Raw genomic sequence first — 17,988 nt, forward strand, 5'->3', positions numbered from 1 at the left:
AGTCACAAAATATGTATTTGGTAGTTGCGTCCATATATATATATATATATATATATATATATATATATATATATATATATATATATATATATATATATATATATATATATACGAGTAATATCTAAACACACACACGGGTATACATGGAGAGAGAGAGTGAGTAAAATGTTTTTTATTTCCCTCTTTTACCCCCTTTCCCTACCTATTTCTCTCAGAGTCAAGAATCATAACGGAGGCTGGGAATTCGGGAATTTTACCCCCAAGGGGCCGGGGGTTAGAGGTCGGAGAGGATGAAGATATAAGGCGAGCCAGCCACAATCGAATTCAAGTTCCGCGTTGTTACCAATACTCGGGGGCGTTGCTAAGTTAAGCGACTGCTCCCTCCTCCCCTTCAACGACTCCCCCCCTTCTCCTGACCCCACATGTGTCCCTCATCCCGTCCTTCCCTTTAGGCCCCTCACCCTCCTCCCACTCACCACATCCGCTCCCTCAGCGACTGACGTCCGTCCCCTGATTTCCTCTCTGCAAAATACGTATTCATGAACTTGCGCTTCTGTGTGTGTGTGTGTATGAGCACCCTCGAATGTCTCGAAAATGACTATCACGCCCTAAATTAAGAATATTTTTTTAACTCGCGACACGCAATGATAAATTCATACAAATTTTATCTTGGTTCATGCGCCTGCATGATTCACGGCGTTAATGGGAACGCAGAAAAGTCCTATTTATTATTTGTAATAGGGTGCCTAGAATCGAAGAGATAATGCATGCACCGGTTTGCTGTGAATGAAATAGTCACGCATTTAATGTTTCCATTTCAAATAGCTTAGCATTTGCGATATATGTGCAAAATAACACCTAATAGCTCTCGTAAATTTTAGTTGTCTCTCTTACACGACTGCTTTTCTAGGAGGTAGAGTTCAGTATCTCAGAAATTAGCTATCAGATTGACGTAAAACTTGGTTAGCATTTTCAGTACTGAACATGATCAAGTATTTATAAATTATTTTTTTCCAGCAGAAATACCCAAGCAATAAGTATCCAAAACCAGTATGATATCCCAAGAACAACCTCTGCCATTTTAGTGACGAAGCACTCGGTGTCTTGGCCCATGACGACACAGTTTATTTATACTCTATATTATACAGTATATTTATACTGTCTGGCTAAAATCAATCGCCTTCAACCATGAGCAGAAAAAATGCTCCAGGCAATGTGAAGAGCTGTCGTATTTTTTTCATTGGAAGGCTAGAAGGAAGTTGGGCAAGAGGCGAATTAATCAAGAGTTTCTTTAGTTTATAGGTTGTCGGGATGGAATGGCGGGAAGTGTGGGTGCTTAAAGTGGTTAGGATGGAGGGTGAATTGCGGGGGAAATTGGATTAAAACCGGCATTTGTTCCCAGCTGGCACTGTTTATTTCTTCACATTTTTATTTTTTTTATCAAATGGTGACCTTCGTGTTCGTAATGTGGCCAAGACTTATTTGTCTATATATATATATATATAAATTGTTCGTCGGTTTTTAATTGGTATAAATATAACGTGCAGAGTATAAAATTTTTGTTCGATTCATTCATAGACATATGACCATTATAACTATTGTCTGACTTATCAAAGCGCCTTTTCCTACGTTATATGTTACAACGAGCTAATTTTGTTGTAGATAAATATTAAATGTATACAAAGGTTATGAATAAGGCATCAAATATGCGACGGAGAGAAAAAAAATATACCGTCGATGAAGATTTTAATTTAAACATTTTAATACGATTCTTAATGTGATTGGTTTTCTTGACTGCTGGCTGAAATTTAACCATTTATAGTTATTTAACAATTCACGTCCGCATTTTTATGGATTTTATTAGTCATCGTCAAATTTCTGTGAAACTTTATCGCGATTTACATGAAAGTAACAACATTTTTAAGTTTGTGAAGAATTCTTAACAGCAATTGAGTTTTTAGAGGTCCTTTTGCAATCATATCATACCGTAGCAGAATTCTAATTTGAGTAGTTCACTCTCCTCGACGACCATTAAACTTGCCCAATCGATGCGTTAGTCCGGTGCGAGCATAAATAAATCAAACAATCCACTTTTTCCCTTAGAGCTAATATTTATGTTGAAGAAACTAGTCATCAGATCTGTTAATCATTGTCTTTATCTCATTTTACACGCGTGGTACGTATATTCTCCTAATTTACATGGTTTGGATAAAAAGTATCGGCAACATTTTTTTCCTCACGAGACTGAGCGTTGTAGCGCACTCGCACCGCGCAGGCTTGGTGGTTGGGGATCTGACCTCTAACACGCGCAAAGCGCTAATCGCCTGCGAGCGTTTTATTGGGTTAGATCGTGTTTGCTGTGAATCCTTTTTGAGCGACTCTGTGCTAGCGCAAAATGCATCGAACGATTACACAGCAAAAGCCATCAAATTTTGTGTTGGCCTGGAGGAATCGGACACGAAGATGTTGGGCATGATTTGCCAAATGTTTAAGGATGAAATTATGTCACGAACAGCAGTTTTCAAGTGGGACAAGCTCTTTAAAATGTCAAGAACCGACGACGACGTGCAACTGTGCGCTAAATGCTGAATTCATACCGTCGGTTAAGTGCACGCATGATCGCAGATTGTACTGGCATCGATAGGATGACAGTGCACACCATATCACTAAAACTTTAGTGATGCAAAAGATATGCACTGAACCCACTCAGACACCCAGTGCGCCTAGCCACACCTGCTTTAAGGTAACCGACTACCTGACGAAAAGCGGAATCATGATGATTCCCCAACCATGGTACCAGCAGACTAATTCCTATTCCCAAAAGTTAAAGTCACCCTCGAAGGACATCACCATGTGACCCTAAAAACTATCAAAGAAGCTTGCACGCGTACCCATAAGGATCTTCCGGAATCCGCCTACCAGTGAACCTTCGAGCCGTGAAAAAGTCAGCGGCAAAAGTGTATCGACGCTCAAGGGATGTACTTCGAAAAATCTTGAGGCATTATCTGAAATAAATCTATTTTTCCGAACATTTCCCGATACATTTTATACAAATCTTGCAGTGTAGGTAGAAAGAGTTTAAGCGGAGGCGACCGACAGCTGAGGTCATTTGCGCCATAGGAATAGATTGATGGAAAATGAGGAAGGGTGGAGAAAAACCCGGCGTCGGCATTAGCCTACTCTGTACCAAAGGAGTTAAGGGGTCCGCAGTTTAACGTCCTGCGAGTATCCGACGTACTCACTCAAAGTGCTCTCTTCTAAGCAGTTCAAGTCGAGATCAGGATACCACTGAAATTATCTGCTTACTCTTGGATTCGATCCCAGATCCTTCGAGTACGGTAGCCTTGTATCTCCTTGTACTGTAGGGCTTCGATAAAGTTTAAGTTTTATACTTGAATAAAGTAAAGATAAAAAAACGGTTAAGTGCACTGGATCGGGCTTAAGAGTTCAGTCCGGACTTCTCTCTTCGAGACCAGATAATATCTGCATATTCCTTTTAATTTTTTCAATTGAACCGCCTAATTTCTTATATAAATGATCTCTTTCAGGCGTAGTGAATCACCTTTGCCGCCATTAATAGATAGAGTGTTCGAATTTTTCCCCTTGGAGCCGCCTCGCACATGTACTCGTACGTCCCATTTTTAGCCATCTGGTTTTCGCCGAGTCACGACGGAATAAGCTCTGGCAATGTGGCAACTTTTATTTTGTCCTTTTACCTTTCCCCTCATTTTCCACCGGCCGACAACTTCCATCCACGTCCGCACCTCTTCCGTTCCGTCGAAAATTCCAACATAGCTTCTCTCTTCCCCAATGCCTCCTTCCTTAGACGGTAGGGAAACATTTCGATAAACTTGTCAGCAGATTTTTAAGGAATATCCACCGACGTAGCTGCGTAGGTATTTCCAGTTTAATTAAGAGTTTAGTTTTACTGCGGTCTTTTCTTCTCTCTGGGGACAAAATACTCTCCTTGTTTCTTGATTGGTCAAAGTTTGTCCACCCACCGTTCATTGTGAGAAATTTCATTTGACATACAGTAGCAAGTCTGTAGAGTAGCTTATTTTCACAATTTAAGTAGTACTCGTACTGTCGTCATGGCGAAGAATGTTGATACTTATTCCCTTTGCATTTCTCATTCCTACTTCGTTCAGATGGCGGAGTCCGTTCCTTTAGCACATTGTTTTCTGCGAACACTTGGTTCTCCATTTATCCCCATTTTCCAAATGAAAGCTTTAAAATTCCCAAGAGCCAAGCCATAGGCGATTACCATGACTAACTAAAGTCATGCATTCTACAAGAGAGAAGTTGTTTCCCATAACCCCAAATGTTCCACTGTCCTCGTGAATGCTTTTCAAAACTAAGCACTTTGAATACCTGTTCAGAGTTGGATGTAGGTCCTATTTTGTAAAGGCGTTTTCTCCGAACTGGAAAGGTATCTGAATGAATTTTTGATACACCCATCTTTCACCCTTTCCCAGTCCACCCAGATGCTCCATTGCAGCTTAAATTTTCCAAACGTCTGCTGATTTGACGCAAAGAAACTATTGATTAGCAATAAAAAGGCACGAAAAATGTGTAATTTCTGCATTGCATAATTTTGGCATATTTTTGATGAAAGAGAATGAGATAATACAAGTTGAGTGGAATTGGATACATTATACTTAATCATATTATATTCTTGAATAAAAAATTAAAATACTTCCCAGTATGACCTGAATTAATGTCCTCTCTTGCTCCCCCTCCGCGTAAAATGTATGGTCCACAAAAGATAGTCCAATGAATAAAATACTTGAGGACTTGCAACCCATTTCCACTTCAAAATTTAATGTCCGATAAAGGTCGTCTTCTTTTTTATTCTTGCACAATGTCAGCTCGTCGTGTCCTCAGTCGCCCCTTCACCTTTCTAATCCCCCACCAGGTGCTTCCACAGATTCCCCCCTTTTCCTCGTTCCCTTCCTCCTCCCCCCTGATATCCTTCCCCACACGCTTCATTGCACTCGCCTCTTCGAATACCACCGTTATGAGCGCAGGACGAACACCCTCCGTGGGCATGTGCCATTTCACCTTTAGATCCAATTCCACCTTCAACTCGCTGAGCTCTCAAAAATTAGTTTAGCTCCGGCAATCGAATCGACAGAGGCCTCGTTGTAGCCCTCGCCGCTGTCACTTGCTTCCCTCTTGCTTCATCTCCTCTTACAACTCCCGAATTCTGCACAACCCCTCATCTTTTTCTCTCTCTCCGCCTCTTCCCCATCTATGAGTGACTTCGTGCCTTTGACTCTTAGGAAATATTTTCTTGAACGTTAAAAGCCCCTCTCGAATCAACAACTTGTCGAAACCTTATTTTAACGCCTATTGGTTTACAAAAATTGACCTTAATTCTTGCGAAAATCCTACATAAAATTTATTGCAGTTTTGATTTTCAAACCCAATATAATTAATATTGGTTGCTCCTCGAAAACATAATTATGAAGAATACCTATAAATAAAAAAGAAACACTTGTTCCAATCCACCACTTTGTGTGGATCCACACTGTGTTCCAATCCACCACAAAGTGGTGGATTGGAACAAAGTGTTTCTTTTTCATTTATTAAAATGAACTTCCACAAAGTTGAGGCTGAAACTATTGAACTAAGAATACCTATATTTACACAGCGATTATTATTAATACTTGTATGTTTATTGCTGAGTACGACAGTTTATGTAACCTGCATTTTTTAAGGTAATATACCGGTTTCGAAAATTGTAAAACGCATGTGATCTTGGCTTTGGATATGAATCCATATGCGTCCAAGTAATGTACAATCAATTCCAAAGGAGCAATTGGGTATAAGTAATATAATTACGTGCTTTTACATTGTATTTACGTACTCATCAGGAAAGTTCGTCACTATTTTTATGTGACTCGAAAAGCATTTGTTGATGCTCAGTACAGACTTCGATGGACCTAATTCCCATGGGTTGCCAAAAATACCATTATTCTTATCTTCTCCTCATCCGTATATTTCGCGTTCCATCCTGAGGAAATTTTGCTCCGTTAACCCTAACGTCTCCTGCCCCCCTGCACCGCGGGCCCTTCTCCGTCCCATCCTGTCCTTCCCTTCCTCCTCCACCCGCAGCTGAAACTTTCTTCGCCCTTTACGCTCCGCCGTCCCCTTCTTCTACCCCAAAATCTTCCTTAGTTATTTTTTTGGGATCGTTGTTTCCTGGAAAAGAGGTTCCTCTTGTTTCCCTCAGCCAATCTATCTGCAGAAACACACACACACACACATGTGCCTTTAGGACTATATAGTCCCAATTGAGGCTCCCAGCTCTATTTTTCCTCTGGGAGTACCCTTGATTCGAGTTGCTCCTTCACGCTCGCCCTAGCACTATAAATGATCCCAATGCTTGGAGTTCGTCGGCCACGTTAACTCCTCTGTACAGGTATCGGCACTGGGATCACCCGGGATCTAGTGATTGTTTTATTTTTATGATTTTCATGATTTTTCGATGGAAGAGTTAACTTTTTGATTGGATTTTTTGAGTCTGTGCCTCACTTGTGGTTATCATGAAGTAAACCATCACTTGCGGATCTTCTGATTTGAACGGTTCTTTTTATAAATACCCCTTATGCTTGACAGTATCATAACACGGTGTTTGCTTGCATATTTATGATAGCGCAAAATTTATAGTTATTTATTTGTTATTCACTTACTTAATGCAAATTCGCTTATTTGTTTAACATTAGTTCTCATTTCAGCTGTCCCTAGCTGTTGTTTAGGAACTGTGAGACAATTTGTGCAGACGGATAAAATACGAGCTCTACGAAACAATGAGTACTACTTTCCACAAAAAAATGCAAGGACTTGCATCTACTATGTGCAAGGACTTATATCTACAACTATATTGCACTGTAAGCCATTAACGGCAGGAGATGGCACTTTACTAGTCATTGAGGGAAATTTCTTTTTGCCATGAAGCAGGGAATAAAATTACGTAGCATCTAGATAGTTTTAATGCTCATGCCTAATATTTTCCAGTTTTATTATCATGAATGTGCGTGGAAGAAAAATTCCCCTGCTAGTTTGCACGATAGTTTATTTTCATTTACTTTTCATTGTATTCTTGCCTACCAATATGAGAACATAATTATTCCCTCAGAATCAGCGTGATCGCATTACGTACATTTCCTCCAGCTCATACTTACCTACCTGTATGATTTTATGGTCGATCGAGAACAAGAGATGGTGGTATTCATGACAATGATAGAACTAAAAATTAAATCTTCCTTTTTTTAAATTTTCTTATATTTTCGCAATTAATTTTATATAAAACACGGTCTGTTTCGACGAGTTACCAGTCGATACATTTTCATCCTCTAAATTCATCGAAATGGTCTTGTTATATGCTAAATTTATTGTGGAAACATGTAAAGCGTTTTAAAATTCAAGTATTATTTTTTACCTCAAACTCTCCAAAAGGAGTGTATCAGTATGTTTAAAGAGAAAGGGTGATTAAAGGTTTGTTTAAAGGTTTTAGGCTGCTCAGAAATTATGCTAACGTCTACAGAAAATTATCTCAGAAACATTTTACCCTGGATATTTTTCTATGGACGAGACTAAATTTTTGAGCAGGATTAACAGCTCCCGCAGGATATTGTCACCTTAATTTATACAGCTTTTGCGTTTAATTTTTTAATTCCCTTTAGCTTTTGTGTTTACCGTGATTTGCGTCTGATGAGAACAATAAAATATATGATTTATATATTAAATTTTGTTTCATCAGATTCCCATTCACGCAAATAAATTGAGATTGTGGGTACTATGCAATGTTCCAGGATCCACAAGTTGTACGCTAGCTCCGGGAGAACTTTTTCTTTGATAACCCGGGAGAACTTTTTCCTTGATAACCTCGCTCATAAATATCCCAGCTTGTGGGACAGGACGTAGGGAAGCGCCTTGTATCATTTTGCTGTTATCTTTGAGAGCATGAAGAACGAAGTGGTCAACAGGTAAAAAATACATTAAATCCAGCTCGAAAATTCATTCTGAGGAAAATCACAAATAGGATAAAACTAAAAATCATCGTTTCCGATCTCTATCACTGTAGGAAAGTTAGAAGGAAGAAGGGACAACGCAGTCTCAGTTGCGCCCCAATAAAGACGTTTTAGCATTATCATCATGTAGTTCAGAGGCAGTTTTCTTTGACGTACCGGAAAGAAAAAATTTGAATCCGGTGCTGGTGAAAAACTTTGATTTTTTTATCGCAAACGTCATTTTTCCGGATTTTTTATTTTCAAATTTAATTGAAACTGCATGATTGTTTTACCGGGGAAAAATTATATCGTAGTTTTAAATCAATTATAGAAGAAACACCAATAAATACTTATTTATATATATATATATATATATATATAAGACAGCCTAATGGTGCAGAATATTTCTCATTTATGTAAAATATGTACTTCGACTTGAAGTCTTCCCTTCCCTCTCCGTAAGTGATTCCTCCGCAGGGCCGACCAGGCATCCGTCAAAAGCAGCCTTCAAATATTTTAAGCGCACATGTAAATAAATACGCGCTGCCGAGGATCCGCTGACTCTGCTTAGGCAATTAGATTTCCAGCAGCTTACGGGTTGAGGGGAATCACCTCTGCAGGGTTGACACCAGCATTGCTCGGTCTCATCCGTCCCACATCGGGTGATGACACGTACCGAGGCAACTCGCGCATTGCGCTCCCGTGATTTTATGGCCGGCTGGGATTTATGCCGTCTTCCGCACGAGGGCATTTTTCTTGCTTTTTTTCAGTTTCCCATACTCGCTTGGTTTATTTATTTTCATCCAACGAGTTTTTCTGGGACTACTGCATCGCGGCTGGTGATCTATTCCCTGGTGATTGCCACGTGCCGTCCTCATACGTCCCCGTGTGTCCCCTTCCTCACCCTTCCGTCCTCCGAAATCCCAAAACTTTCAATCTTGCCCACCGCACCTAATTATCCCCACACACCCACTCGTCCGCTAAAGCTCTTGTCGACTCCGTCGGGAATTTTCTCGACCCCACCTTCCTTTCGAGGAGCAAGCTCAAACGCTGAGAGTTATCCCAAAAAAGTCATCTCATGGTGTGCTCTAACTCCATCTGTCTCATCACGATCCTTCCACCCCTACCTCCTCGCCCCTTGCTCTCCCCCCCGCCCCCCCAACCGCTCTCAGAATTTCTCGTGAAGGAACGGCTTACTTATTGCTCACCGGGGGGGAGGGGGTTGAAAATAAATAAAAGCGCTTTTTGAGTGCGAGTCGACATCTTTTTGCGGTTTCGTTCCACGAGATATGAAACTTCTGACTCGGTGTTCATTTCCCTCCATTCCACTTCACCCTCGTCTTTTCGAAAACCGACTTATTTTTCTCCTCGTTCATTACGTTCTCTCCCTCGTCCTTAAAGCCGAGTCCGGGTGCACCAAAGTGCTTTCGCTAGCTCAGTTCTCATACACCGCATCCTCATCTTTGGTCTCGCTCCACTCCTCCGAAGGTTTCAAATTTGAGACTTGTCTCCAAGATTACATTCGAAATAGACTCCCAAGTTAATTTTTAACCTCCACCTTCTCTCTCACACTTTTTTTGAGCTGTAATGAGTCGTGAATTTTCGTTTTCGTCTTTCCAGGTTACGGCAACCGCCCGAAGGCGTTAGTTTAAATCGCATTATAGGTGCTGGGACGATTTTGCATTCATAAAGGTGTGATAGAGAGGGAATTCGTGTTTTTTCTTTGAAATTAGCCTTAAGATCGTCATTAAGGAACTTCAGATAGGCAGCTACAGTAAGTAAACCATTTATATAGACTCCTGAAACCAATAGAAGTAAGATTATCTATTTTATAACCTTCTTGGATTAATGCTTTATCACCATAATATGTTTTTTGTTGAAACTCGTAAGGAAGGGGAAAATACAGTTTCAATTACTGTATCAGAGATATAGTTTTTACATTTCCAAAGTCAAATGAATATTTCCATAAAAATATGTGAGCTCAACACGCATTACCTTTATTGACAAAATGCGAACGTCAAAATCATCGCAGGTAATCTACCACTAAAAGGGAAGTTTTGATCGGTCATGGATAAGCATTACATCTCTCGTGGTATCGTCCCACGCGTAAACTGTTCTTTGTTCACCGTGTATTATCTTCTTCATTCAGTGATACTATCTACCTCTTAGAATAATGACCTGTTATCATCACGTTACCTAAGAGACCAGGGGCCAAAACCTAGTTCTTCATATCGCGCACACGCTCTCGTTACTGTTATTAGCACGTCGGATAATGGATATTTTATCACGGTTCTTCATATTTAGGAATCTGTAACCAAGCACAGTCCGACTTCTGGAACTATTACTTATCATTGGAGATGAGTCGCAAGATCCATGATCATCAACTGACCTGAGGAAGAATAACCACCGCTATTCCAATAAATCTCCCATCTTCCTCAATTTTTCCATCCCTACTTACACTGCTTCCCACAGCCAAACTATGGATGGCTGCTTCTCTGTTTCGGTGATTGAAACCATATCCAAATTTCAAAGTAGCATAGAGTTGAGAACACGCGAGGTGGCACACATCTGGGAGCGCTAGTCATTAAAACCTCCCGGACTTAATCAAGCCCACTGAATCCATCCAGTGACCCACTATATATCCCCTCCCAACCATCTTGCCCGTTTCGTATTCGTCCCTTACCTTTCCTACCCTAATCGCTCCCCACACTCATCCTCTCCGCTCTTCTCCCGAGAACGGCATTCTGATGATGACGGCCATGCCGTCTAAACGTCAAAACTACATATGTGAGTGTCCTTTCTTTGTTTTAAAAATCTACGTATATCAGTTATGTTAGGACAATGATGAGGACAGGGAAATAGGAGAATGTTAAGCGTGAGATGGAAAGGGGAAATATAGATATTTTAGGTCTTTGCGAGGTGAGATGGAAGGAAAGCGGGGATTCCTAGAGTGATAATTATAGAATAATATACAGATGGGTGACGAGAGCCAACGAGGGGTTGCCATAGTATTAAATGAAGAGGCAGGAAGAAGCGTAATCAACATAGAACAGGTAACGGATAGAATATTACTAGTAGAGATAAAAGCGGAGCCGACGAACTTGGTTATTATTCAGGTATACATGCCACCGAGCAACCAAACAGAGGAAGAGGTCGATAGGATATAGGATCAGTTAGAGGACATAATCGCGTGTGTTCCCGCAGGGAAACATTTAATAGTGGTGGGGGATTGGAATACGACGGTAGGCGAAGGAAGAGATGGTGATGGGGTGGGGGACTACGGTTTCGGCACGAGGAATGACCGCGGGAAGGAAGCAATTGAATTCTGCAGGAGACAGGGGTTAGTCATCACCAACACTTGGTTTAGACACCACAAAAGACGCAGGTATACATGGAAAATGCCAGGTGACTCAGAAAGGTATCAGCTAGATTATATTCTGGTTCAACACAGGTTTAGGAACAGTGTGATAAATTCGCACAGCTTCCTGGGAGCGGAGGTGGACTCTGACCACAATTTAGTTGTTATGAAATGTAGCGTCCGTTTCAAAAAGATAAGGCAGGGGCGGCGGGTTAGAAAATGGAATGTAGAAATATTAAATGTTTTGAAAAGGAAGGAGTACAAACAGGTTATGGAGGAAATCATGGAGGATGGTAAAGACCCAAGTACCATTGAATAAAAATGGGAAAGTATCAAGAAAGGACTATCTAAAGCCGCAAAAGATACTATTGGAACCTTTAACGCTAAAAGGACTAGGAAACCATGGGTCATGGATGAGACGATTATAAAGATGGATGAGCGGCGAAAATGGAAGAATGTAAATATAGAGATAAGCAAAATGAAGTACAAAGAATTAAACAATAAATTGAGGCGGGCAACAAATAAAGCAAAAGAAGCATGGTGGAAGACGCAGTGCGAGGATATGGAAAGTCTGCAGAGGAAGGGTGAAATTGGTGCGCTGAACGGCAAAGTCAAATCTTTATCGGGAAATAAGAAAGGAAGATCTATGCTAACAGTTAGAGATAAAGCGGGTAACATAATAGTTGATGCAGGAAAGATCAAAGAGAGATGGATGGAATATTTAGAAGAACTGTATAGTAAAGAATTTCGACCAACAAAGTTAGATATGGAAAATTAGATTAGCTTAGGTCCAGGCATACCCGACGATGAGATAGAAAGGGCATTAAGGGATTATATATATTATACATATATATATACATATATTTTTAATGAAAAGGGACAGAAAGACACAGGATTGGTGGGTAAAGTGGGAGGATGCGGACCACAACCGGAAAAAACTTTTATGGGGCGTAATTTTAACCACGGACCTTGCGTATGGTCTATATATATATATATATATATATATATATATATATATATATATATATATATATATATATATATATATATATATATATATATATGCTCTCGTCGACGTAACACGGAAGTGCCAAATAGTACAATACACAGTAACACACAATATAGAAACACAAAAAAGAAGAACACTCACACATTATTTCTTGATATTTCGACGGAAACAATCCGTCTTCATCTGAAGATATAGAAGTAATGACTGCTGGAATTGTTGAGGTGAGGGGTGCGAGAGAAAGGGAAGGGGGCCAGGGGAAGGGGAGAACGGGAGGCGAAGGAGGGGTGAGAGGAATGATTGGGGAGAGGAAAGGGAGAGGGAGGGGTTGGAAATGAAACAAAATCGGAAAATAGAGCAACATGCTCACCGCAACTACTGCAACATACGAGACCCAGGTTTCAACCTACAAAGTATTGATCAAGACCTCGCAAGTCAAAACAAAGGCCACGTACACCAAAACTCATTCGGAAAAACACAGTGTCCACCCCCCGATATGCTTTGCTTCCACAAAGTAACAAATTTTGGCCATTCCCATCAGTGAACGACATTCAGGCCCGGATGCTGATAGGCCATACAGATGTAAATGAATGCCATTTCAAGAGTTTTTAATTCTATAGGGTTATCGGATGTGGGAAGGGACGCTAGGACGGAAACATTGTAACACTGGTTGAAAGGGGTATTATGATGGGAAGCATGTTTAGGGATGGGGAGACCCGCGGACGGGGAGAAGGGATTGCACGAGGGGCGGTGGTTATTAATCCTAATGTTAAGTGGTGTGGAACATTGGCCTATGTAAAAGGACGGGCAGAGTTTACAGGTAAGAAGATAAACAATATTCTTGGAAGTGCAAGAGGAATAGGGGAAGGGCGGGAGAGAGTTAAATGGTGGGATGGAGTGGGGTGGAGTGGTGAAAATAGGGCAGGTTTTGCATCTTGCTCGAGACATGGAGTGGGTATGCCTCTGGGGGTGTGAGGGGATTTTGAGAGCGGCCTGGTGGATTTGAGGATATCTGCTAGGTTGGCGGGACGTTTGAAGGTGACAGAGGGGCATTTGGGAAGAAGGTTGGAGGAAGTGTTGTGATTTTTGAGGATGGGGAATAGTTCTTTGAGGATGAATTTGAGAGACTGAATGCCTGGGAAGTAGGTAGTACAGATTGAGAGAGGCTGGGAGTCTGTGGTTGGGGCAGGCTTGGGGGTGTAGGAATGTTTAAGTATTTTTTTATGGAGGAGAGAATCAGGGTATCCTCTAATATTTTTATTATTTAAAAGATATATATTTATATTTATGTATATATATATATATATTTTAAAAGATATATATTTATATTTATGTCTTATTTTAAAGTTAAGATGTATATGTATTCTATTAACATTTATTGTAAACATAAATTTAAAAGTTAGCCTTACATTATTATATCTCAATCAGGTGAGACCTTAAAAATATTTCATGCACGTTCATATGACAATTAATTATAGTAATAAATACAGACCTAAAAGTTACCTCAGATCGACAAACACACCTGAGAATTGAAATTACATTGGTCGATTCAATAATAATTTTTTTTTAACTTTAGAAAATAGGTATGTATTTTAGCAACAGTGCCTTAAAATTAAAACTTGCAAATTTTCACGATAAAATTTCCCAAAAACGTATGTTGGAGAGGCATTTCTTATGACTTGAGAGAACTAAAAATTTGCGTAACTATTCTTTCAATATTTTATGCCTGCTTATGCTAAATAATTGGATGAAAAGAAAAAATTTTCTGTTTACAATGACTATTTAGACTATTTATTTTCTGTTTGATCTTATGCATATCCTGATATTTAAACAATAAACCGTATTACTTATAACTCAAACTGAAGACGGTAAGTTAAACATTGGAGGGATGCATATATGAGCAACACATGTCAATTAAGGTTTCGGAAACGAACTTTAAAGTGCAGGATAATTGGAGTGTTCAACAAAAAAAACAAGGTTGTGAGAAAAATACCCCTCGTGTAACATCAGTGCAGACGATGCGAATTGATGATAAATGGGTTGAAATCTGTAAGATTGGACTGTCCTTATTGAGCTACCAGAAGAAACATTACGTATTTACAGGTAGATCCTGATGAGCTCTCTTTGACTGGTCAGCGGATGGATATATATTTCCACAGTTTTGATGATTATTTAGGCATATTATACATATATTTTTAATATATTAATGCAATTGTACTAAAACAGCCGATTTATCAGACTCTAGGATTTCATTAATCGTAAAAATAAAATTTGAACAAGGGATTGAACGAATTAGTTTCTCCAGTTCATTATTTGAATTTTAGAAGGTAACGAGAAGAAATACGGACATAATTGAACCAATGGAATAAGGTTAGACTGTATTAAGCAAAAGTTAAAAAAGTAGAATTCAACTCAAAGGAAAATATTTGCTTAAGACATGAGTTGTGTGACGAAGAGAGATGATAAAACGCCCCGATGCCGCCCTCCTTAAATAAGTTTTTGATTTGAAGGATTTTACCGGAAAATAAATGCAGATTATTCCCAACCAAGAATGCGGACGTGGTGCGCGGACATCGCTCGATGTAAAAACCACAGCATAAAGGAATAATTGTATGAAGGCATTTTTCTTTATTACGACTTGATGGTTGGGAGATATTCATCATTGATAAATTTATCATTGATAAATTAATTGACCAGTGAAGAAATAAAATTTTCAAATTCTGGTTCTTCATGCGGCTTTTGAAGATCAAATGGGCATGGTTGCAAATCTATTGGTGCTTATATAACCAAGTATTTAGGATGGTTAAAAAAAACTTGGAAACCTTGAAAAACTATTAGGAAAACGAAGTGGAATGTTCCATACACGTAAAGGAGAAAAAGCTTTGGGGGAACTAAGGAAATCCTAAGGAAACCCAAATTTTATGGGTAGAATTGGCCATCAATACAAAGCCAGTTACAAAGGAATAATATTTTCATAATTCATTTCTCGACGAAAGAATCGTTGATTGGAACGACATATTAGCAGAACTATTCGAGCCCTTTTAAGTAAATATTTCATGAATGATAATTGTATGTGTGTGTTTGAAATTGTATGGATGAAAGTAATCTAAATGTATTTTACCACCTGATAAACAACCAACTGGTAACAAACCACATTAATCACAATAATATAAAATCATAAAAGGTAGTATAGAGGAAAGGTACGAGGGTCATCCGGAAAGTAGTACCCGTTCGTGCCGCATGAAGTGCTGACGACGCGAGTAGCCGCTGGACGAGGTCAGATAGCTTCAGTGGCTTGTCTGCCTTCTCTGAGCCAAGTTGCGTGACGCTAGCATTGCCTGTGTTGTTTCTGTGATTGTTTACAATGTTTAAAAAAATTGAGAACGCCGCCAGTTGTGAAGTGAGGGCAGTGATTAAATTCCTCAATGCAAGAAACGTTCGCCCATGTGATATTCATCGCCAATTAAAGGAGGTGTATGGAGACAATGTAATGGACGAGTCGTCTGTTCGGTGGTGGTGTCGCAACTTCAACATGGGGAGGGGGAACACACACGACGATGAGCGTTCGGAGAGACCGTCTGTCATTACAGACCAACTGGTGAGCTCAGTTGACGAATTCGTGAGGAACGATCGGCGCGTCACAATTGATGACATCTGTGAGCATTTTCCCAATGTTTCTCGAACAATTGTTCATGAAATTGTTAAACACCATCTGCATTATGCAAAAATTTGTGCAAGATGGGTCCCTCGCGTATCTCAATGAGCTGGCGGCGAAGGACTATGCAGCAGGAATACAGAAACTTGTCACACGTTGTGACAAATGCCTTAATTTGCTTGGAGATTATGTTGAGAAGTAGTTTAAAGTATCCTCTTTCAAATAAAATTTTTTATGCTTGTTAATATTTACTTTTGTGTCTTTATTTCACGAACGGGTACTACTTTCCGGATGACCCTCGTATATAAAGGTAAGGCTGTATTAAGAACTGTACGGAATAAATGAACATAAATTAATTATGGAACTATTATTTAAACTTAAAAATGATGCATCCCATGAAAAGTTTGATTAAAAAATACATGATAAAGACTTAAAAAAGTGAAAAACAGCTAGTGTGTTTGCTTCTGCCATTAACGAACGGTTCCACCACATCGAGCATTAATCATTATTGTATATAGAATACATTGGGAAAGTCATCCATTAACAAAGCAAAGAGGCAGAAGTAGAGGAGCCATGACAAAATAAGGGGAAAGTTAGAAAGTAAAACCATGAAGAACCCGGTTCGCAATGTTAAAATTTAATTTGGAAGTACTCTAAATGCAATCGTTAATGAAACATTCTAAACCACTTATATTGTGAAAAGCATACATGATTGGACCGTTGCAACAGATTTGATTTCATCACAAGTGCCTCTATGGTCGAAATAAAAAGCTTTTAAACTGACTTTCATTGCTAAATGGGCCCTAGGGCGTAAGAGAACTTTGTACTAGGTGGTGGAAATGGAAAACCGAATTCAACCGATGTATGAGTCGAAAAACCCATACATTTTTATCTTCTATTTCTATTAGTAGAACCCATTGATCTACTCCGATTCCTTCTCATCCTTGATTCCCTCGCTTCACTCCATGTATCTTCTTCCTTTTAGATTAATATTCGTTTTTCCATTTCTCTCTCTCTCTCTCTATCTCTCCCTCTTTTCACTTAAGTTCCTATCTCGTTTGCACTTCGGGGGATTGCGCATTGAAACCAGCGTATATTTCTCCACTCCTTTGAAGTTTTCCTGGAACCCAAAAGAGTTGCGCACGGACCTAGCAAAACCGTATATCGCGGTGGAGGTAATTGCGATGCTTGAATATTTAGTCTGACAAGCTGTTGATGTATGGAATTGGGAATATATCAAACATTTTTCGTGTAATTTTTTTTCTCTGGTTTTCATCCTTCCATCGCTTTAATTTCATGAAATATTTTCAGCTTTGAAGAATCTTCCAAATTATTCATAGACTCTGGGTACGAGCGACGGACCGAGACCTATATGCGCAAATTCTAACGTTCCTTCCGCATAAGCTGGAAACTGAAAATGTGTACGTGTGTAGTCTGTCATTCGTTCCCTCTTGTTTTATGAAAATCTGAAGACGACTCGAGACCCCTCATGCTTATGATCAAATGAGAAGTACAATTTATGACTTGAATAAAAATGTCTTTTATTTACTTAGGCACACGCTCTCTTAAACTTTGAATTTAAGTGTATAATCATTGATGCTAATTTTCGAGGATCATTTTCATGGGCGGGTGTCATTTAAAATTGGCAAACACCGGATTCATTATTTGAATTCATTATATATTAAAGTGAAGCTGGAATATTTAAATTCCAACTGAGCTTTTCATTAATCAGAAACTTATTTTCGATAATTAGGTCAAATATTTTATCATAATTTTAAGAGTTCTGGTAATTTTTACTTTATATTATTACCACTTCCTTTTCAGTTATTGAAACGTTTTTTCTTTACATTATTTTCATCTAAGACTAATTCCTAATAAGAACTGTAACTTTATTTTTTTCAGTGTCCATGAGCCTTGGTAAGCTAACATTGATTAATCTTTCTGATTTAAAATG

General features: G+C 39.3%; 1 protein-coding gene across 1 annotated transcript in view; it reads left to right on the forward strand.

Annotated features, from left to right (window-relative positions):
- LOC139693962 (dopamine receptor 2-like) overlaps positions 1–17,988 on the forward strand; it is a 554,789-nt gene that overhangs the window by 492,141 nt on the left and 44,660 nt on the right. The window lies entirely within an intron of this gene.

This window comes from Hetaerina americana, unplaced genomic scaffold (genome assembly GCF_022747635.1).
Source record: "Hetaerina americana unplaced genomic scaffold, ioHetAmer1.1.p SCAF_5, whole genome shotgun sequence".
Lineage (NCBI taxonomy): Eukaryota > Metazoa > Arthropoda > Insecta > Odonata > Calopterygidae > Hetaerina > Hetaerina americana.